Genomic DNA, 23,651 nt, shown 5'->3' with positions numbered 1-23,651 from the left:
GCCTTATCCTGTTTTCTTGAACCAGCCTCGCAGATGGCCTCCTGCAAACAATGCTTAATGGTGCTCAACAAGAGACAAGGCACACACGTATGCACGCGTGCTGCACACACATATAGTGTCATTAAAAACAGGATTTACAGTTCAGGTTATGGCAGGCAAGTGGATTAATAGGGCCTGGGCAGCGAGCTGACGTAAGTCCTCCAGCCGGTTTAGACCAAAGTGTTTGTTTGTGTGTGTGTGTGTTACACCCCAGTGTGTGTTACAGTGGGGGCATAGGCTACGGCGATGAAAGCTGAGCTCAAGCCCTCTCGTCGGCCCACCAATGATTGGCACGGCAGGGTGTGGTGGCATGCAGTGTGTGGCAGTCGATGTGACAGGGTGATGAGGGGGCATAGCTTGTCTTTTCCCCCTGTATGTGTGTGGCCCACTGAGAATGGTGAAGGAGGAGGGGAAGGAGGGGGAGTGAGAGTGCTTCTGGGGACTGTAGTGCCTCTGTCAGTGACAGCTGTGTGGGGAGCAGAACAAAAAGCTCCTCGTCTCTACTCCTCAGCGCAACACACACAACACACACACACACACACACACACACACACTCTCCTAGCCCTCAGTGTGGGTCCCATCTCTTAACTGTGGCAGGAAGGAAAGGTAGAAAGGAGACAATCCTAAGCCATCTTGTGTGTCAGTCTGCTGCTGTTGATGTTGGCAGATGGAGGTGCTCAAGCCCAAACATGCCGTGCAGGCTGCAGATTGATTCGGGCCAGTTTGATTTTATCCCTTTATTGAAGTAGAGCGCAGAGGGAAGTGTGAGGAGAGAGCAGGTTCATTAATCGCCTCTGACAGTGGCCACGGGATGAGCGTGTCCATCGGCGGGTGGCACAGAAGCATTGCAGTGCGGTCCCCTCCCGTACACACACTTATACACACACACACACACACACACACACACAGGCACACGCACACCCTCACTCACAGACGCACCACCAAGTGAGTAATTGCCTTTGACGGCTCCTAGTAGGTGCAATGATACTGATTCCTAAGCCTTGCGTGAGGAGCATAATGTCGGCTAATTCCTCATTGAGGCTGCTGCCTTCCCACTCTCTGTGTGTGTGTGTGTGTGTGTGTGTGTGTCTTCAGGTTCAGTCTGTTCCTTTCTTTTGTAGCCTGTCACTGTGGTGCTGAAAAGCTGCTGCTTTGCTTTGCTTTGCATTGCTTGCTTGCTGCCCTGTTTGTGTGATTTCTACACCAGCTGCGTTGTCACTGCTGATAAAATGCGGCGGCAGGATTTTGTGCTCAGCGCCTGTGTTTACTCTGCTGTCAGCCTCTTCACAAGGAGGGGATGCTGCTGCGTGGAGGGGTTCGCATGGAAACGTGCCATACTGCATACCGATCCAAACATCCATCAGCTGTGTGTGTGTGTGTGTGAGGGTAATTGAGTGTGTTTGGTTGGTGTGGGAGGAGGTGTGTGTGTGTGTGTGTTGTGAGGGTAATTGAGTGTGTTTGGTTGGTGTGGGAGGAGGTTGTGTTTGTGTGTCTTTTCTGGGGGTTGTGTTTCTGGGCCTCATTCGGGCGCTGTGAAAGCTTGATGGGGGCTTGACGGGCGGGATCAAGGCTTGCGCATCGAGTGCACAGTGGACGGGAGTCGTGATTCAGCAGAGAGGGGGGTGATTGATGCTCTCTCCACAGCCTCCTGTCTCAACCCGCATCTTTGCTGAGATTTGATTTTTTTTTACTGCTGTGTTTATTTTTTATATTTATTTATTTATTTATTTATTTATTTTCTGCCATGGTGCTGTTGATGATGTTATTTCGCCGCTCAGGGTTATTCTTTTTCTCATGGACAGCTACTGTCAGAAAGCACTAAGCACGTGCCCAGCTGCGGTCGCTGACAGAGAGGCTAGCTGGCCAGCCACTGATATAAATGAATTCACTCTTGAATCAGCTGCAGGTGAGCGTCCTTATTGGTCAGGTGGCAGGCCAGGCAGTAGGAAGGTTAAGCACTTAACGCGTTTCGAAAAGCAAATAAGTCCCCAGCTCAGGCTCCAGCGCCGTCCGGTGCATCGTATAGAGCAACCTGTAATTTAGCGCTGGATGTTTGAGCAGCAGTGCTAACATGGGCGGCTGAGCTCTCACACCTAATGGAGAAAAATGACTTCAGCGCTGCTCCTTTTTTGAAGCCCTCAGCAGTTGGTAGCAATGTAATTTTTGCACCTGCAGTTTAGATTGAAAGGAGGAGAGAATAAGTGAGGTGAATTAAGTGAGGGAGAGAGGTGTGTGTGTGTGTGTGTGTGTGTGTGTATGTGTGTGTGTTTGGGTTTGGGATGGTAGTACTTCTCTTTCTGGGAGGGTAGAAGCACTTCCTCTCTGCAATGTCCTCTCTGCAATGGCCTTGCCAACCAGCCAAAGAGAAGTGACAGCTGGAGCTGCTGCTGCTGCAGTCAAGGTGTTTCTGGAGAGGAGGGGGGGGAAGCCATTACTTTACCTTTGCTTAATTGAGGGGAAACTCCCCTGACACCTGCTTAGCACAGCAGCCTATCAGCCCAGCAACCTCTCCAGCTGAGCAAAGAGAGGAGCCCAACCTCGAGCCGAGAAATAGGAGTCGCTAAAGGCCACGTTGGCATGGGGAGTGGCTGGGGTGGAGGGAGGGGGGGTTATGAAATGAAAGCAGACAGGAGGGTATTACAGCCTGGCCTCGGCCGCCCTGTCATCTCCCACCCCCCCGCCTCCCACATACCTGGCACAGGAAGAGCTTCTGTCCACACCTCTGCTCTCAGCCCTGGAATAGATGCACTAAATATTTCAAGGGGAAAAGGGAGAGAAGGGGGCTGGGGTTGTAAAGAGGTTTGAGGGAGAGGTGGATATGTTGTGGTGGGAGAGAGGGAGGGAGAGAGAGGGTTGTGGGGAGTGGGAGAAAATATGCTAAAGGTTTTGACACCCATTGTTTGGCGGGAGCCGGTGGGAGAGCCAGCGGTCTGGTGGTGGAGGTTGGTCAGTGCTGGTCAGGGCAGCGGTCTAATTGGCCAGTCTCAGGCAGCCGCCATTGTGTGTTTGACTCCACCCCCCGCACCACGCCGTTGTCCATCAGTCATCTCCAGCATTATCGCCTCTAAGCACACAAAGGCGAGAGAGAGAGAGGGAGATTCGCAGCCGTTGAGTCAATATTGATTCGAACGCCAGCTGCATGTGGAAAATATCAGCCTCCCTCCCCTCCCCGTTCTGTTTGTGCACCTGTCATAATTACAAGAGTTGCAAACGTTGATTGTAAATAAACAGCCACACACAATGGCGCCAAACGAAATAAGATGTTTTGAGGTGTTCGGGGTGCAGAGGCCACGGAATGAAATGTCACCAGGCGCCTGCAGAGTGGAGGTGGTTCGCAGTGGCAGTTAGGGGGCTCTGGTGTTCTAAGGGAGGCTATTAAAATGTTATTTTAAAAAAATGTTATTTTTATTAAATAACATTTAAATAGCCTCCCTTAGAACACCAGAAGATTACAATATAATATATCTTTTATTTTATATCCTTTATATTTTTCTGAATGACTGATATTTATGACCGCACAGTTTATGCAGATTAGCCTATAGCCTAGGCCTACTATTTTTTATTACAACCCTACCTCTTTAATTCAGCTGTCTGGTTGAAGCCTGGAAATGTTGTAAACAAAGTAGCATAGTTGGCTAGCTTAGCCTATCATAGTCTACTGATTGGACTGTTCAGTTTCCCCATGTGTGTTTAAGTTTCAAGATAATACTTGTTCTCCTTGGGACAGGCCCTTTTGGGAAACGTTGGTATTGAGATTATTAGTCAACTTCAATGCAAGAGTTTTAAACAAATGTGTGCAGCAATGATGGCTAATGATGCTAAGTGGATTTAATAATAATTTAGCTAGTCGTCTTCTATGCGTCCTTGCTTTCACGATTGTGAATGTTTTATTTAAGTCGCGCGTGTTCATTGAGCAGGAGAGGGAGGGAGCGCGAGAGAGTGCGGGGCAAGGAGAGGGGGTTTACTTACATACTGTTTGGTAAAGTTGCACACAGTCTACAATGAAAGCAAGGAGAGGTATGACATTATTATGTATTTATTTGTTTTTGGACAACGTAGGCTACCGATAAGTAAAGCGGGAGATGTGGGTTGCTTTTGCGGCCGCGTAAGCTGCAAAGCGGTGCGTGAAACACTAGAAAGGGTGTGTCGCGATTCTGCCTTTACACACCGCGACACAGTATCGTGGATATGAATGTCGCGATTTCGGGTTCGAATCGTATATCGTTACAGCCCTAGTGGCAGTTGTTGTTTCATTTGAACCTCCACCCCCGCCTTCTCCTGGACTCCCTGGCTGTTTTTAATTAAGTGGGCCAAGCAGGACTTGGCCTCAGGCGCAGGCCGACAGGGGAGGTGTCAGCTGCAGGTGCGCCGAGGTGTCGAGGAGCGAACACAGGGGATTAAGAGCGAGCATGCCAAACACCATCCTTACTGGAAGGGGAAATATGACTACTCACACACACACACACACACACACACACAATGTCCGCTTAAGGAGCAGTAATAAGCTGATCATAATGAGATTTAGGTTAATTAGTTTAATTTGGCCGAGGCCAGTGGTAAAAGTGGCAGTGATACTCATTGTGATTAGTTCCACACAGGCTTTAGAATGAGCTTCTCACAAGCTGCTTGATCGGGGTCTTATAGGCTACAATGTAAGCGCGTGTGTGGCGTTCCTCTTTTTGGAAACCAAGACAGTAGGGGAAGCGCAGTTGTCGGTGTGTGACGTTAGCCAGTGCTGTTTTGTTTTTATTCAGTTCTCTGAAGTGGGTCATTTCTCTGACACTCGGTGTCTCTCGCTCTCTTTTTCTCTTTCTCCCTCACCCCCACTGCCCACCCCCTCCCCCATCCCCTCCCCCATCCATGTCTGCAAATGGCTGACGGGTAAGAGAGGAGAGCCAGAATCCTGAGGTCACCCAGTGGAACGCTCTTCCTCCTCCTCCTCCCCCTAAGTCTTTCCATTCATAATCCCCTCTTCTGTTATTCACCTCCTTTGGCTTAGCTGAGACGGGCTTCTGTTGTGCGGCTAGCATGTCGCGGCGCTAATCAAAGCATTCTGCTGAAGTGATGGGCTGCTGTGTGGCGTGCACGCGGGCATTTTTGAAGTTTCACATTTTTCTTTTTTTTGGTTTTAATTAGAGAGACCTGGCATGCTCCATCTGCTTCTCTGTTTCAGTTTAAAGGTGGGGGTTTGTGTGTGTGTGTGTGTGTGTGTGTGAGGAGGTGAGTGCTGTGTGTGTGTGGAGGCCTGCCAGCAGACAGAGCATTAACAGCACAGTAAGGATGAACAAGAGAAGTAGCTGACTGCAGAAAGAATGGGGGGGTTACGTCCTGGGGAAGGATTCCTTTTGGGTTATGGCCCCCACAGCTGGACCCCCAGCTTGGCATTGGCACTGGCAACGATAAGGCACGATGAGGAGACAGTCCTGGAGGAGGCTGGGGTAAAAAAAAACATTACTTTGGGCTCTCATTTTTTGCACAGATGCTACAAGCAAGGCAGGTTTACATGCTAGTGCTATTTATCCTGTTAGTCACAGCCGAGCTGTGCTGCCTCAACACACACCTGTCTCACACACACACACACACACACACACACGCTCTCTCTCTCTCTCTCTCTCTCTCTCTCTCTCTCTCTCTCTCTCTCTCTCTCTCTCTCTCTCTCTCTCTCTCTCTCTCTCTCTCTCTCTCTCGCTCTACTGGTCTCATTGCATCATTATTACGCTCAGGCTACATTTGATCAGGAATTCATTCAGTTGTTACCATGTAACCACCAAAGGGCTCTTCCACTTGCCCTCTTATAAGCCTGGCTAGAACATTCTCTTTGTTAGAAGAGGTTGTTTTTTTTCTTTTGGAGAACACTGACTACACCTCCTCCCTCAGAAACAATAGACCTGAATGCTGTGAGCTGTGCTTTGTTATCTTAGCTTAGCCCTCATCGTGTGAATCAATCTGAGCAGCCTCCTTGATTTTCCCTTAGTCCCCCCTCCATCTCTTTTTCCTCTGCTTCTTTTGCAGAGTAAATGAGGTTTGTGATGTTAAATAAGTTTGCTGTAGCCTAAATGTTATTTCCCCAAGGCTCTTAGAATGTTAACCTAGCGTGAAGCGCTGTGATGACTTCAGTGCCTACACAAGCATGAACACACACGCAAACGCGGGGCAACACCACGGTTTCGTTCCCGGTATTAATAGCCTAGCCTGTAAGCATTTTTTTTCCAAATCAGCGCCGCCCTCATTTGCTGCTATATTAAATGTCACCTTTCGGGCTGCCTATTGCTTTGAGTGACACTTATTTCACACCTCAAGCTGTGAAGATCTGTGTCCTCTGAGCTTTAATCAGACATCATTAATACCCTGTTGTGTGGAATATGCAGATGCCGCTTGGCTATATGGCAGTCCCAGGGCCTGTCTCTCCCAGTCAAATACACACTCACACACTCAAACGCTCATGCACACACTTATTTGCTCGTACAGAAAAAATGACTCGGATACAGACTGGGCTGGCTGTGATTACTGTATGACCTGGGATACAGTAAACACAGCCTAGCCGTTCACCTTTCATCCATCTTGTGTGCTGTATCTGATGTGGGTTGTGTCACTGGAGGAGCGTCCATCACGTCTGTGCCGGGCTGCCGAGGCTCAAGCTGTAGCGAGAGCCTGCCTTCCCGTCTGCTCCAGTGGCATGGCATGCATATCGCTCGACTGTGTGCTCATTAATCCTGAGAAAATGCAGGGGAATTAAACTTTAATAGAACATCTTATTCCCCTCACACTGCGGTCTAGCTTACATATAAACAAGGCACCATTTTGTTTTCAAATGAGTTTTTGAACTCCCCAAAGCATACCACATATTATTTTTTTCCCTCCAAACATTCCTTGCATCCTAGCACACAAATTCAGTTGTCCTTAAGCAAATAAATAAAATATGGTTATTTATATCATATTCTACAGTTCTGTATTGTGAAATCTTATAAACAAGTCTTATTTGTCCAGTGTAGTTTGATTCTATTAGACTGAATGATATGGTTGCGTGTAATGGCATGTAAAAGCATGCATGTGAATAGTGAATTGGGGGGATGTGTGTGTGTGTGTGTGTGTGTGTGAGAGAGAGAGAGTGTGTGTGTGTGTGTGATGCGGCAGCGGCTGCTGCAGGAGGAAATGCGGTTGACCTTGCCGCTCGTGGCACCAGTGGCGGGCCAGCCTGATGTATGGGTTGGGGTGCGTGGCCAGGCAGTAAGTGAGAGCCATGTTCTTATTTCCTCATGCCGGGCCATGGTGTCAAGACGTATAAACGGGTTCATTTCTCCCACCCCACCCCCACCCGATTCTCTCTCTTTCTCTCTCTAACACACACACACACACACACACAAAGCCCCTCCTGCTTCCGCTGAGGAGGACCGCTAAATGTCAAGCAAGCGGGACTCAGCCTGTTTTGTAGTGTTTTATTAGTGCAGCTGGGCTAAAGGAGAGAGAGAGGGAGAGTGGTGCGATGATTTGCATTTATTTGTTGTGCGTCGGGGGAGGAAAATGCAAGTCACCATGGAGTGGGCACTGGGGAATGAGTATGAGTATGTCTTCACACGCTACACCCCACACACACACACACACACACACACCCCATCCCTTCTCGGCTGAAGATATGGAGACATAGAGGCAGTTGAATTGGGCAGACAAAAGAAGAGGTCGCCTATTGTGAGGAGTTTTCGTTTTTGTGTTGCCGGCTTTAATTGTTGAGTAGAAAATTGAATAGCATAAATCAATAGCTGGTCCTTAGGAGCACCTGAAAATAATTTGCCAATCAATAGCTTGGAAGGCTAATGTCTTTCCAAGCCTGGGTAGTAGTAGTGGTGGTGGTGGTAGCAGCAGTGGGGTGTCCACAGATTAACAAATACGTGTTGTTTTGAACACCACAACAAACCCCTAAAAGTTGTCCTTGTTGAAGATGCAGAACCATGCGGCAGTACTACCTACCAACCTTCGTCTGGTCTCCGCGGGCGATGAAGAACAACAGGGGAGGCCGTATGCGTCCGACTAAATCGGCACCCTGTAGCTAACGTATAGGACCTTTGTCACTTCCCCACCCATCAGTGAACACACCGCATACCCAGTTATGGGAGCAAGAGCACAGGAGGGACGAGCTGTTTGTTTGCCAAGACAATGGCCTCTTCATCTAGCACTGGAGTATCCAACAGCAACAAACTCGTAATGACTATAAATTATTAATTATCATGCAATGCCTTTAAATGCCGTTGATTAAAATACAGTCTGATTAAATAACTGCTGAACCAGCAGCTCGTTAATTTAGTGTCAAATTGAGGGAAACATTGGCAACTCTGTGAGCGTATTCGGTTCAGTACAATTAGTCAGTTTTTCATTATTCAAAGACATTTTTCATCTGTGTATTTGCATTTCTGGTTTGCTAACAACCATCAACTGAAGAACACAATTATTGATCAAGTGTTGTCATACAAATGAAACTACCCTGGCCTTTGGCATGCGTTGGAACAGTGATTAGACTTGCCTTGGCTTTGACTTTACAGCGTAGCATAATGATGGCCTGAAGCACACTGACCTAAAAATGCTAATGTGCAATGTAGAAATTTCACCCCCTTATTTGAAGACTATCCTTTGCCCCAAAACTACTGCAACACACCTCCCACCCCGCCACTACCCTGTGGGTAAACCATGTGCAGAGCATGGACCACACACACACACACACACACACACACATACATAGTATGTGTGTATTAAGGCAACTAAATACACATGTTTTCTAATGAACATTTTCCCCCTGGATATGGGGGGAGAGCACAACCCCCCCCTCCCCAGACTGCGTCGCCATGGTGATGGATGTCCGGGGCTGACGGCTCAATGTGCTTACCTAACAGCAGAGGCAGCAGTCCTCCTACTGCAGTCCCCTCGCTCCCTCCCTCTTTATCCTGGGGAGAGAGAGAGACGGAAAGAAAGCAAGAGAGTGAGATTTACAGGGAGAGGGAGGTGAACTGAGGGGTGGGTAAGGCAGGGTAGGGGGTGGGGAGGGTGGTGCATGCCTGGCTAAGCAGCGAGCAGCCAGTCCATTTCTCAAAGGTTAATAGAGCTGCCTTATAATGGCTGCTAATCAACAGGTAATCTGTTTTCTTTCTATTAATATTCACTCAGGTCAGCGATGACCAAAAGTCCTCCTGTGTGAACCTTCAGTAAATGGGAGCGGGAAAAAAGTCGTCCCCGGGGTCTCATTTCTTAGTCATAGACCAGCCCTTTATCCATGCCTGGAATGTCAAGAGCCAAGGCTGTTGTGTACACACGGGTTTTTTCTTTCCTCTCCTTTTCAGGAAAACTATAAATATCTAATGCTCCCGAGCACTCTCCAGGGGGACCCACAAACACTGCTAACCGCTGATTGTGTCCAGAGAGAGAGAGAGAGGGAGGAAGGACTCTGTACTGAGGTGGGGGGCGCCATGTTCAAAATCCCATCCCTTTGACTCACCCGCCCAAACTCAACTCCGACTGAGGCACTTTCTCTTTTCTTTTTTCTGTCCTCCTCCTTTTCTTTGCTCCTGACCCGCCAGCTAATCCCAGACCCTTCAGAAAAGCAACATTTGTTATCTGCCTTGCTTGCGTAGTCACATCCAGTCGGAATGGCTTGGAAATGGCTTTTGAAGGACTGCATTAGGATCGATTTGTGAAGTCTGTGGCTCGCCTCATCTGATGCGAGACTTTTTTTTTTTTTCCTCTCCCCGCGACACCACACACACACACACACACACACACACCATCTTCTTTTCTCTCTTGCCTCTGATGAATTTCAAGAGGGGATGGAGGGGAAAAAAATCAGGAGATGGAGAGAGAGGGAGAGAGGGAGAGGGAGAGGGATACAGAGGGAAAGAGAGGGGAGAGCGAGAGAGAGGGGGAGGGAGAAAAGCCCCAGCAGGGGAGGCTTAGTCATGAGAGCTGTCACTGGTCTTTTGATGTGGGCCGAGCCACAGAGGGCCAGGGCAGTCAGAGGGGATTGTGATTCCAGCACGAGATTCGGGGGGCTTCGCCGTGTCGGGGGGGCTTCGCCGTGTCGGGGGGTGGGCTGAGGGTTACTGGGGCAGAATGGGAGCGTTGCATAATAAGATTGAGGCCACTGATGAATAATGAAAGAAAAAAAAGAGACACAGAGAGAGAGAAAAAAACGGGGCCTGTTCAAGTCCAACAGGCAGACAAGCAGTCAGTCACTCAAGTCGGCTCAAGACATGCTAGCTTGCTCTGCCCTTGCCAAAGAAAGAAGAAGGAAAAAATCCCCCGTATCGCTTTGAGTGCTTGTCCATTGTTGCTGATACACACCCAGGCTGCGGCTGAACTGCAGACAATGCAGCCTTCGCTCCCAACTCCTCTTGACGCTGGCCCCGAACACCACAGTGCACAGAGTTCAGTCTGAAAGGGCCGTTTGCTCTTGTTTGGTTCACTGGGCTGTTTACTGGGCTTGTTTAGGAGTCTGATTAGGCTATTTAGTAGGCCATTTTTGCTGCCTGATTAGGCTGTTTAGTAGGCGTGTTCAGTATGCTGACTTCGCCAAACGAAGGTCGGATTGTTTAGTATGCTGACTTGGTCGATCACCAGGCTTGTTCAGTACGCTGAGTATTGATCGGGAGCCGCTAGTAGGGGGAAGCAGAGCTGCCTCTGAGCCCCTCCGCTCGCCTGGCTGTCAGTCTGGGGGCCATGTTGTTTCTGCTGCAGACCCTGGCCTGGGGTAGTTGCAGGCTGCAGGCAGTGCCTGGAACAGGCGCTCGAGTGCTTGAATTCAGCGTCTGGGGATGGGTCTTGGGGAGAGCGCAGCTGTTTGTGCTGGTGTGTGTGTGTGTGTGTGTGGGTGTGGGTGTGGGTGGGGTGGGAGGGGGGATATTTGGTCAGAGGCGGGGAAGGAGTGTGTAGGGTGGGGAGAGGGGGGGCGATGGAGGGAATCAATGGTTTAATACAGTAATCTAATCCTCAGAGTTAATAACCTTTATTGCTAGTAATTGCAGGGGTCTAAATGCTTTTAATGCAGTCAAACAGATTGGGGATAATGGGCTACCTATGTGGCTACCATGCCAGAGAGGTGTGTGTGTGTGTGTTCGCAACTGGTGGTGTCCCAACTATAAAAACAAATGCACACAAGCAGCCTGCATGTAAATTTGATCATGCATCACAGAGCAATGAGATGTGGCCACTGTCAACACTACTGTCAAAGCCAAGGCTTTGAGCTAACAGCATTTGCCAATTACATCCCCAGTTCAGGCCTACGTGGACAATATGTCTGTATGCATTATGCACACACACACACACACACACACACACACACACACACGGTAGACACATGAGGGTCATTTCCTATGTGAAATGTTGAGGGGATTAGCTGTGTGTGTGTGTGTGTGTGTGTGAGAGAGAGTGAGGCAGGTCCCATAAATCAGACCTTGCAGCTGCTTTCTGTTTTCATTCTGAAGGGGGCTGTAAAATGCTGTGGAGCTTTGGATACTGAATGTGAAATGTCAGTGTTATTGAACAGGTGCTGTGAGGCCGAGCTCTGATGCGTTTAGTCCTCCACTCGGGGGAGGGAGGGAGGGAGAGAGGGATGAGGTGGACATATGTGTTTTGGGGGAGGGGGGGGCACATCAAATGGGTAGGAGTCTGGAAATCAGGGGACAATTTTGCTCCTCAGGGTCTGAACGTTACAATTAATTTCCCTCCCACACCGCCCGAGCACTTCCGTCCCCTCTGCTCATCGTGTCATTTTTATTTTCAAGTGAACATTTTCATTTATTTTTCACCCATTTTGTTCTGGAGCCTCTTGTCCCCCCTCCTGTTTGTCGTGGCAGACTAATTGCTTTGTAAAATGGCTGAAAAACATTGGCGTGCTCGTGCCACCGTGTCACCCATTAATTTCCTTAGTTTGTTTTAAATATGCATAAACCTGCCAAGCCAGGGTGTCACTGCCTCATTTGCTCCATTTATTCATGATTTTTTTTCTTTCTTTCTTCCTTTCTCCTCTTTTTCTTGTCTTGTCTCGTCTGTTCTCTCCTCCCCAGAGTGGTGTTGTTTCACTGCTTGTTAAGAAGCAGGCGGACAGTGGAGGCGTTTCTAAAGGGGTGAATGCAGTCAAGGTTAGTCACCAGAGCCAATCAAAGCGACTTCCTCCTTTCCAGTGGCTTACTGTAGCCTGCTTCCTCTCGCTTCCTACACTACACATAACAACCCCCTCTCTTTTGCTCTGCTTCAGCTTCAGTATTGTAAGCTAAGCTAGGTTACCCCTTCAGTATGTTTTCTCCAAGCTAATATGGCTGCCACGTATAATGCCTGCACTGATATTAACACCCATTCCGAATGCATTTTACATTTGCCCACCCTTCCCCCTTTCCCAAACACGTACGCGTCATTAGTCCCCCAGCCATATTGCCTGTGATTTGCTTAACAGCACCCATGTTTCTTACTACACTCATCCCACACCTGCGGCTGCCGGAAGATGGATATGATTATGTTGGCATGACCTCTCCTTTTGCCCATTAATAGGAAGACACACACATACACACATACATACACACACACACGCAGTCCGGCACGTGAAATGGAAAGATGAGGGCGCCAGTAATAAATCCGGTAATGATATGGCGGCTCTGCCTCTCTCTCTCTCTCTCTCTCTGTGTGAGCGGTGGAGCAGGTTACTTAATGAGTTTGGTAATTGGCTCTCTCTCTCTCTCTCTCTCTCTCTCTCTCTCTCTCTCTCTCTCTGTTGCTCTGTCCCTGCTGATGTACACAGGAGACACAGACCTATCTGAGCTGCTGTTTCTGAGCTCTGTCTGCAGCCGTCTCTCTCTCTCTCTCTCTGTGCCCCCCCTCTGCTTTTCTCTCCTCGCTTCTTGCCAGAGTAGCAATCTCTTCCCCTCTAGTCTCCCCCCTTCTATCTTCCTCCATCTTCAAAATATCAAGTTCGATTGAACACCTGCCTAGACACACACACACCACCTTTTTCCTCCCTCTGCAAGCATCCTCTCACCTCTCCAGACACAAACACATACCCACTCTGGAGAGGATGGCTTCCATCACGCCCGTAATTTGATAAAATGGCGAGCAGATAGACTTGAGAAATGCATTGTGACAAGACGGATTGGAGGCTGAAACAACTGTCATAACGCCTGCCTGCTGAGGACTCCCCCACACCCAAGATGCTCAGATAAAACAAACACACTCGCAGAAACATACTTGCATGCGCACATCTGTGTACACACACACACACACACACACACACACACACAGTGTGTATGCACACTGCAATGTGGAGAATGTTCACTTAAGGCATGTCCACCCTTCAGGATGATTCAGGGAGCTTGAAGGGAAGGGTAGGTCATGAATCTTTCTCTCTCTCTCTCTCTCTCTCTCTCTCTCTCTCTCTCTCTCTCTCTCTCTCTCTCTCTCTCTCTCTCTCTCTCTCTCTCTCTCTCTCTCTCTCTCTCTCTCTCTCTCTCTCTCTCTCTCTCTCTCTCTCTCTCTCTCTCTCTCTCTCTGCGTGTGTATGTCTCTCAGTGCTGTGTTTGCACTGGCTGTGTCAAAGCGTTTGTTTTGCCTCGCTTGTTCTGGAATGTACCTGCGCTCCTGGAGAACAATGACCCCCTGTGCTCCTCCTGCACAGCTCGTTCCAGCAGCAGCCACATCTGAAATGGACCTACTTTCATCTTTGTTTTTGCTCTTTCTCTCTATGCCACCGCCACCACTCCTCCCCTGCTTACTGACAATCTGTGGCCATGTCTCCAAGCACACACACACACACTCCCATCCCTCCACACACACACCGCCTGCTCATCTTGATATCTCTCTCCCTGTGTAGGGGGGAGACTGTGTAATAGCAGGGCGGGAGATTTAAGCGGCTCTCTGCAGTAAATCTTTCCTCCCACCGTTTTAAACAGAGAAGGCGTAGGTTGGTGTGGGCTGGGGGTGCAGGAAAGCGAAAGAAAAATGTGTGCAACCCCCAGAGGCCCCAGTACTGTCTCTGCGTCATGTTCCTGGAGATAAGAGATTTGTGTGGTCCATACAAATGATCTGTTATTAAAAGAGAAAAAAGTCATTGTAGTGCAGTATCTGTGGTATTTAGTTTACTGAAATGTTAGAAAATAGTGATCATTCCATACAGACCAGTCAAAAATCATTTTGACACTTTTTTTATGAAACACACACACACACACATTCTTGTTTGCAAAAACTGAGAGCTTACTCAACCAGTGCTGCTCTTTTCCAGTCTCTCCCTCTCACCGCATCCCAAAATAGTGTCACCACATCCCACAGCATGTCACTCTGCTTGTGTGCTCTGATCCATGCCGTTGTCATTCTTTTCAATGTGTGAAGAAGACGCAGAAAAAAAAACCCAACAGCTTATAATTTGGTTCACAGACAGGTGACACAACACTTCAAAACTGTGATGAACATTTTGTTTGGGCCAATGCTACATTAATCATGGTAATTGTTCAAAAGTCTGTACTTTGAGTTAACCAACATCCGTCAGAACAGAAGAATCCTTTTAATCCTCTCTCCACTGATGTAATGCTAGTGCAGTTGCACAGAGTGTCCATTGGGTGGCAGTGTGTGTGTGGGGGGGGCTGAGCTCTTTGAGCCCTGCTCAGACTTACATGCTTCTCCTCACACAGAGCGGCTTTGAGCTGATTGGGTTAGACAGGCGAGCTTTAAGCTACAGGCCCCATTCAGTTTTTTTTTTTTTTTTTTTTGCCTCCTATCCCTCTCCTTTCCCCCCGTTCACCACTGACTGTATACAATGCAAGGCTATCTTTACACTAGCACTTCAGATCTGTCATTGTAATGATGATCGCTGTGGACGTGCCGAACAGTTCGTTTCTACCTCATTTGCTTTTCTCAATGAGCTCTGAAGATTGGAGATATTTCATCTTTGTATACAGTTGCTAGTGTGTATATATGTGTGTGTGTGTGTGTGTGTGTGTGTGTGTGTGTGTTTTTATATTCACTCTTATTGCTTTTTAAAACCAAAGGTTTTCTTTAAAAAAGTAAATAAATGAAACCCACTATTAGGTGGTCAGAGTGGCTGCCGATTGTTGGCTTATGAACAGTGTTCAGGCCAGGGGTTTTTGTGTTTTTCCGGGCAGCTGAGTTCATCTGGTGTTTGTGAAGAGAGATGAATGCGCTGCTCTCTTTGCCCAGAGACAGGGCTGGCCCCAGCCAACCATGCTGAATATGTAGAGTCTAGTGAAGGGCAAAGAGGCACCTGAGGAAATGCGTGTGTGTGTATGGGGGTTCGACGGGGCTAGCCTTGATAGGCCATTTACAGGGTCACGCCGCAAAACAAAGAGAAAATTCAAGGCCGTCACAGAGAGTGCTTAAATGCTACCTTACATGTTTGGGGATTCTGGCAGGGCTTGCATTCAGGCAGCCATCATGTTTGTTTGCAGACATTATTGCTCATTTAGCACCGCATAAGAGTTATGTATTTGGTGGTGGAGTGGGGGGATTGATGTATGTCAACTCTGTGTGTGTGTGACGAGCTGTACACCCAGTCCCCGAACAAGCCCTCGACTGTGTAATTAAACCCGAAGAAATATATTCTCTTCCTGCATCCCACCCCCCACCCCTTTCAGCAAGAGTGATATAATTTGTTTACCAGGTGACAGCTACGCATCTGGCAGACTTGTGTGCTTACACGGCTTTTCTTGCGCGGTGCGTGCAATGGCTTTAGCAAGCTGTGGCGCGCTATATTAATTTTCACTAGTTTTGTATGGCTTGGCAACACAATAAATAAAATGGCGAGTGTTGTGTCAGAGGGAGAGAGAGGGAAGGAGGGATGGTAGAGAGGGGGAGAAACGGAGTAAGAGAGGGGGCCAAGGTTTTTGCAGGCGTGCCAAATGCGGCTATGGCGGTGAAGGAAAAAACGGGATGACTCTGCACGGTCGCACACTCGCTCAAAAAAACTGACGTGCCCCGGGATCGCATCAAAGAGGTCTCTTTCTGCTGCGTTTATGATGTCAAATGACAGGACGGCAGGGTAGTAATCTCTCTAATTAGGGGTTTTTAAGGAGGCGAGACTTTGTGTGTTTCTGGTGTTGTTTGACTCTTGAGGGAGATTGTCTCCGGGAACGAGGCAACATATGAAAAGAGTGTTCAAGAGGCACTCTTTACTGGTGTGTAGCATAAACACTTGAACTGAAATTGAACTTAATAATGCCTTGTGTGACTGTGTGTGTGTGTCTGTGTGTGCGCACGGGTGTGTGTTTGTGTGTATTGGCACCGGTAAGCAGTGAAGGTTTTATGCTTTAACAGGTGTTGTTCTACAGTACTTCTACAAGAAGTGTTTCTGCTAATGTATTTTCTACCCCCGTCTAAGGCAGCCATCGTTCTCTGAGTCTGTGGAGGACTACTTCCCTGCTCTCCGCCCCCGGTCCTTCCCTCCCCTGGTCCCCAGAAAACTTGTAAAACTGTAAGCATTTAAACGGCCAGAGAGCCAAAATGGCAGCGGGTAAATTGAAGTTTTTTGTCCACTTGAAGAGAGAGCCTGTCAGCAGGAGCTGTGTGTGTGTGTGTGTGTGTCAGACAGATGTAAATGTGAGTGGAGGTAGTTTGAGACTCCTGAAGGGAAACATGAGTGTTTGTTCCTGGCTGCAAGCAGGAGGGTGTGAGTCTGACCTGGCAAAAAAGAGAGCGAGTGAGGGAGCGAGACAGCGAGAGAAAAAAAGAGGAAGAGAATGGCGCTCATCTCCAGAGATCCTCTTCTCTCCCGTCCCTCCTTTCTCTCTCTTGTTAGTTTTTGTTTTGGCAGTGTTGACTCCAGTTGTTGTCATCTTCAGGTTCTGCATGTCAGCAGTGGCTATCCTATTAGTGCTACTTTCATCTTGTAACCCCCCCTCGTTTAAATGGATTTGTTGTCTCGGGGCATTCGCCTATTAAATACTCTTGGTGAATTTTGATCTACACTCGTTGCCATGGATGACTGATCACAGTGCTAAATATTATGCCAGTGTGGACTGTGGGGGGGTTGGGTGGGGTGGCGGTAGTGGTGAGGAGAGGAGAGCTGACTGCTACTCTCTCTTCCCTCTCATTTAGCAGCCTGTTTTGCCTCTTCAGATGCGCTGTTCTGGCGGCCCGGCGGTGCCCGTCCCTGGTGAGCGGTATTAAATGAAGTTACTACATATGAGTACTTAAGGGGCCAGGGCCAGAGAGGGTTTGCCAAGCCGCTCTGAGGCTTTTGGCGCACTCATCCGTGTCACCTTCTCTTTCTCTTTCTCTCTCTCTCTCTTCTCCCTCTGTTGTTTCAGCTACTGGCTGACTGATTTGTATTGCAGGGGCATTTTTCCCCCTCATCCCTGAGTTGTGTGTGTGTGTGTGTGTGTGTGTGTGTGTGTGTGTGTGCGCGCCCAGATTGTGTTTCTTCACTGAGGGGTAATCAGGCAAAAGCAAACATGGCACGTCTGTCGCAAACCACCTCCACCCTCCAAACTCCCATCCCCCCCTACTCACACCGACCCCCTTCCCTCTCCTGCTTTTGAAAAAGTATTTATTTTTTAATGAGCGTGAATGGGCAGAAACGCAGCCGACGGTAATGGATTTATAGACATGCGGAGTAATAGTCTGCTTGGCAGTGTGCATATCGATCTAGGCACAGTCATCTGGACAATAATAGGTGTCTTCACTTTAGAAAAAAGCAAAGGGAGGGGAAAAAAGCTACCATGTCTGTTTGTTTGGTGTTTGATAGTCTGTTTGTTTGTTTGTTTGTTTGTTTGTTTTTGACTGTAGTTAGTAGATTGTTTACTGCTCTATATGCTTCTAAGGCACACCTTTTTGCAGAGCTTGCTATGCTAGAAGTCATCAACCCCCTCTTTTTTTCTTCTTAAAGAGCCATTTTGTTTCAGCCAGTGCCTTTTTCTACCCCATAAAATTCCCAAAGAGAACAGCAACAAGGCAATAAAGTGGATTGAGAAGGGGCGGGTGCCGCTGAGCTGAGGTGTTTTTTGGGAGGGGGGCGGGGGTGAGCGAGGGAGACGCAGAGGCACTATGGCAGGGCTGTTGAATGCTGAGCAGAATTGAATAGACATAGTCAGCTTCCCAGATACATGCTTAGGCCTGTAGAATGCGGAGTGCTTTGCTTGTAACTGCATCGGTTGTCTCCTTTCATTATCGGTTAATGGTGCCCAACTTGACAGGACCATGTGATAAACAGAGGAGCTGTGAAATCCTGGAGGTGGAGTTCTCGTCCAGCTGATAATGGGATCTCATCTGCCAGAGGGAGGGAGAGGGAAGGGGAGGGAGGAAGAGAGAGAAAGAGACTAGTACAGCCATTTGAAGGCACGACATGCGGAGTAGGCTTCCTATCGCTTGGCTCTCACACTCAATCCTGCACACAAACCCCCAAGTGGCTGCCATCTAACAAAATACCCGCTGTGTAGGTCTCCATTTTTTTCATGTTTATGAAACCGTGCACGTGTGGTGACTTCAAATTGCCAGTGAGCTAGGCCATATTTTGTATTATTAAAAACCTGCATTTGGCTCACTTCAGCTGTTTTTATGGAACGGTGACATAGTTGTGTTGAATTGGAGTGGTGAAAGATATGACCATTTTACATCACATATTTGAAACTCTGATACATTCACAAAGAATCTGTATTTGAATGGACTTGTTCAAGAGATTACACACACACACACACACACACACACACACACACACACACACACACACACACACAGTTGGAACAATTAGTTTCTCTTACCTTGTTGTATGTGATAAAGTCCAAAAAACTGCCATTCCACTTGCTCCTGGCCTGGAGCTACTGGCAGCCTGTTTGAGCGCTTATGATTGGTACCACTATGAAAATGACATTCTCCAAATATCTCTTTCACTGTGGGAGAGTTTCACATAAGCAAGTGAGTCAGACTTAACAGCAGTGTGTGTGTGTGTGTGTCTCTCTCTCTCTCTCTCTGTCCGTCTGTCCTTGCCAGGCTTTATTATTACATGTCTGGTCAGAGGCAGCCAAGAGGGCAGCATTGAGGTATAGCTTGATAAATATGTGATAAATATACCCAAAATCTGAAGCCTAGTATATGACAACAGGGAGTGTGTGTTTAACATGGAGGTTTGGTGGTTGGAAGCAGCAGGTCTTGCACAGTGGAGGGCTCCCCTGGAGCTGCAAAAGCGTTGGCCGGCGGTGGGATCACTAGGGACACCACCTCCTTATGGAGAAGAGAGAGAGGGAAGGGTGGAGGACTGACAGGCAACATGGTTTGCAGAACAATAAAAGGCCCACACTACACCGAACTGAATTCCTATTGATCTACCCTGCCTCTTCAAATACACTGTTTGTGTCGGTTGGTGAGTTAAGATAGCCTTGTTTGGATTATGTGTGCTTGTTGCGGTTAATTGGATTTTGGAGCAGGCAAAATGCGAATTAATGTGCTTGCAGTCTGCCGAAATGAATTTAAATATGAGACAAACGGGTTATGATTTGATTCTTAACGTGTCCACACGCAGAGACGTTTTCCAATTATAGAAATATATACTTGTAGCGTTGGTTTAGACCACAGATTTAAAATACAAACTCGCCTCTGAAGAAATGAGCGTAAACACAACCCCCCCCTTCATAATTCCATTGGCTAGCTAGACAACCAGATTGAAAAACGACATGTAATGGACCATGCGTCATTTTACCAATTCCACTCTATAATCACGTGCGTAACACCAAATGATCCTCTTGCCCCAATCAATTTAGAAATAATGTACGTTTCACTGTCACGCGGCATTTGGAAAGACCCATAATGCCATAGAAGAACACACCGCTGCCAAATGAATGGGTTTAAGAGTGAGTGAGTAATTAATTCATTATCTGAAAATGCAAATGAGCCACAACCTAGAGCAAAGTGCGGCAACGCATGCCTCATGTCTAATCTAAACCCGTCTTGCCGGCGCCGCTGATTCTGTCCTAAATGCCTGGGCCAATAAAGCTCTGCTTTCTGCTTTATTTTTTTAATTTGACAGTGAAAAATCAATCAGCAGATCGAATGGCGTATGTTGACAATAAAGTGATTAACCGATTGAAATTTCTTTTCAGCCATTTTACGTTTCCCTATAGTCTGTTGCTTCCCCCCCTCTTTCTCGGTAACAAGTGAACGCTTTAATATTCTTTACAGCAGCCCGCGTAGGCTATGTTGATCTCGCTCGGGATACGGGCTTGAACATCTTGCTTACTGATGCAGTTTCGAGTAGACCATATCCCCAACGGGTTACCATCAATCACGACTCCCATTCTAGTTCTTTTGTCCCGACAATAATTTGAATCCAGTCCATGTTTTTGTTTTGTTCGTATTTTAGTAATGGGGGGTGGGGGGTAATTCTCCTTCACTAGTGTCTGGATAAAGAAAGACTAGGTCAGCCATGTGGATGCGTCTGTTGAACAGCTGAAGAGGGGGGGCTCACGGAGAGGCAGGGAGATAGGCAGAACGCGGTGTGTGTGCATATGAAAGAGGGGGTAGAGGCAGAGAGAGAGCGCGCGCGCGTGTGAGTGTGTGAGAGAGTGTGTGTGTGTGAAAAAGGAAGCCGAGTCTGTAAACGGTGAACTCACTGATTTCCTACCCCTCGAAGTGCAGCACTGTATCAAGACTACAGTCCTTTATGCGTTTCACATCGGGAGCTATAACACGGCGTAAGGGAACGGAGTCCGCCGTGTGCTTTCTGAAGGAGTCCCTCGGCGATCGGAACGTGGATAAATTAGCAAAAGCGAGATCGTCTTTTGTTGAAGCAAGTGCCCGCTTCCCTCTGCATGGGCAGCGGCTCTTTAAGGATAAAGTGTCGGCGCGATACTGCTTAGCCCTGGTTCTTGGATCTGACCCAGGCCAACAAGTTCGGCCGGGTCATTTGGTAGTAGCTGCCGAGGATTCTGTTTGAAATTGTTTGCAGCAGTCGATTGGAACTTAGATCATCAGACTGGCGGGTGAGTGCTTAGCTACACTGAATTTAAAAAAAAAAGTTTCGCGGGGGGAGGGGGTATGAGTGGTTTGGAAGGTGTGTGGGGGGGGGGATGGAATGTGGAATGTTGGCTTTTGCTACAGGCTTACAAGTTAAAACCACGAGTTTGCCTGGGTTCAGATTTTTACTATTAGTGTGTTCTCAAGAGGAAGACGTTCAAGGGAAGGGCTAATACAAGTGTAGGGAACTTTTATGACATGAGCGAAGCACAAAGTTGGTTACATTGTTGTTCCAATTCTTGACTTTTTTTTCCTCCTTTTTTTTCTGGACCCTCTTGGCAGCCTCAGGGAAAGACCATACATAACCCTGAGACCTTTGCTTTGAACTTCTTTACCTCTTTGTTTGAAGACACCCCTGGGCCTTTTTTTGTGTGTGCATGAAACTAAGATGCACTTAATAAATTATAGATGTTACTTGGGTTTCAAACTAATGGCACTTTCAAAGTTTGAGCTAATGCAGGCGCTGCTGGTCTCAAGTGAAGACTACATACACAACAGATGTTTATCCTCTTACATTTTAATAGCATGAATGCCTTAAGTATTCCTAAACTAGCATGTGTATTTGAATATGCTGCCATCAAACAAAACAAACGAAACCCATTTGCCTTTTGGAATCCCCCACTTCCATCTCTTACCCTTTGACACTCATTTCTGTTCATTTGTGGTTTAATGTGATGGGTTCTAACCACTTGTTTACTGTTTACTAACGTTTTGGGAAGAGAAGATGGAGGCTTTATGGAGGACCTGCCTGGCCAGTTGTGACCTGCCAAGGACACAGTCCAAATCAGCTTTGCTTCCTTTTGTTGTAGTTGAGTGTATGAGGAGCATGGGGTTTGAGTGGGTCTGTGTGTGATTAGTCAAGCTCGTCTCAGACACAGATTTGTTGGAAAGTTGAACAGTGAGACAGTCTGTTTAGTGTGTGCGGGTGAGCGTGTGTTGAGGGGGTGGTGGTGGTTAGAGGCTAGAAAAGACTTGCTTTAAAAGGTATTTGTTTCGCATTGCACTTATCTGATCATGTCCCTGTGGCCTACACACAAAATGGGGAAGTGTCTTCTGTGCCCCCACCACCATTAGCATAATCAGTTTTATTGGTCATACTTAAATTTCATGTGACTACAGAGCTAGCTTGGATCCTTAGGGTATAACAGAATATTCCACTGAAAAATAACTAACTTGATGCCATTTGGGGATAACGGTGGAGGGAGTAAGAACTCTAGCAGTTTTCACCCAGATTGCACTCAAAGGCTCCAGCCCTTACCAAGTACATGTTCCACATGCTTTTACTGTTGTCTTTGAGACAACCCCTCCCCCCACCCTGTTAAAAAAATAAGCCAAAAAACTGAAATGTTAATTGTCTTGTGGTTGCAGGGTTAATCTGGATGACTTGTCCTCTTTTTTTCCCCTCTCTCTCTCCACCCTTTTTTCCTTTTTGCATATATTTTCCTCTCACTCTCCCCTCATCGTCCCCTGTTAACTGGGAAGTGACCTCTAGCTTAATGATTCAGATGTGATTAATGCACTCGAGTGGGAGGACACTGGTTGGCTAATTCACGGCACAATGGCCGGAGATAATGGTGGGGGAACCAAAACGAGACCCTCACGTCCAAACAGATCCTCCATCCACCCCAGTGAACAACTCCACCCCCCATCGCTCCTTCCCAGTTCCTTGAGTTGGTCATACATATTTAATGCTATGTAAATGTGTCTGTGTATATCTGTGTAAAGGAAGACAATGCTCTCTTTACCTATTTGCAAAGCTATGTTGTGGTTTTGCTCAGGATAAGATAACTGTAGGCTTTGAAACGTGTACACACACACACACGGACACACACGGACACATAAACATCTGCTCTGGAGCGAGGGATCGTTTGATGATCTTGCTAATGATGCCAACAGGCCTCTTGGCACGTTGCTCTCATTTTTATTAATGCTGAGGTTTTACAAGCAGGAAGTTGCACTGCTAAGGGCTAGGCTAACAGATGACAACAGCTTGATGTGAAAAGGATAAGGATTAGCCCTGAGCATGCGAGGAGATGGTGTTGATAGATATGTTTTTTTCCCATTTCAGATGTTTAGGTTTCTTTTTAGTCCTGAGACTCTTAAGCTTTAATCATCCAGCGTCTCTAGCGAGTAAGCCTCTGTGTTGCTGATGTCAAGGGTTTTTAAGACCAGTCCTGAGAATCTCAGCGGCAAACGTTAGTGCTTCGACTTTCTCTCCTGCCGAGTGGGTCTGATTGAAGAGGTGAAAGTCTTGATTTTTTTTTTTCTCCTGCAAGGAGAGGAGCTGTTGAATTATGATCCGGAGCCAATGCTGGGAGCGTTGTTTTATTGTAACCCCCCCCTCTCTGGTGATTTAAAGCAGAGGTGCTGATGGTAACACCTACTCTTCTCCTAACTTGCACAGACTAGTCCGACCACAACACAGTCTAATGTATCCCATTGCAAAAGGCAAAATAGAATGTAAATATTGGCAAAAAAGTGTGCTAGTTGTAGAGTCCTTTTCTCCCGGTCTCTCTCTCCCCCTCTCTTTCTCGAGTGAGCGGTTGTGTTTGTGTTAGATGATTTTACAATGACTTGGTCATAGTTTCCTTTTTGCTTCACCTTTTCTACATTTCTGCTTTCCATTGAAGGCT

The 23,651-nt window shown here is 47.4% G+C and overlaps 1 protein-coding gene across 1 annotated transcript in view; it reads left to right on the top strand.

Annotated features, from left to right (window-relative positions):
* The first annotated feature begins 20,416 nt into the window (after positions 1 to 20,416).
* The window catches only part of rerea (arginine-glutamic acid dipeptide (RE) repeats a), a 126,408-nt gene continuing 123,173 nt past the window's right edge, over positions 20,417 to 23,651 (top strand). Inside the window, 1 exon segment of the mRNA XM_048241607.1 lies at positions 20,417 to 20,984. The gene's annotated coding sequence lies outside the window, so the exon portion shown is untranslated.

This window comes from Alosa alosa, chromosome 4 (assembly GCF_017589495.1).
Source record: "Alosa alosa isolate M-15738 ecotype Scorff River chromosome 4, AALO_Geno_1.1, whole genome shotgun sequence".
In the NCBI taxonomy this organism is placed as follows: domain Eukaryota; kingdom Metazoa; phylum Chordata; class Actinopteri; order Clupeiformes; family Clupeidae; genus Alosa; species Alosa alosa.
This window is presented reverse-complemented; position numbering and strand designations above follow the sequence as displayed.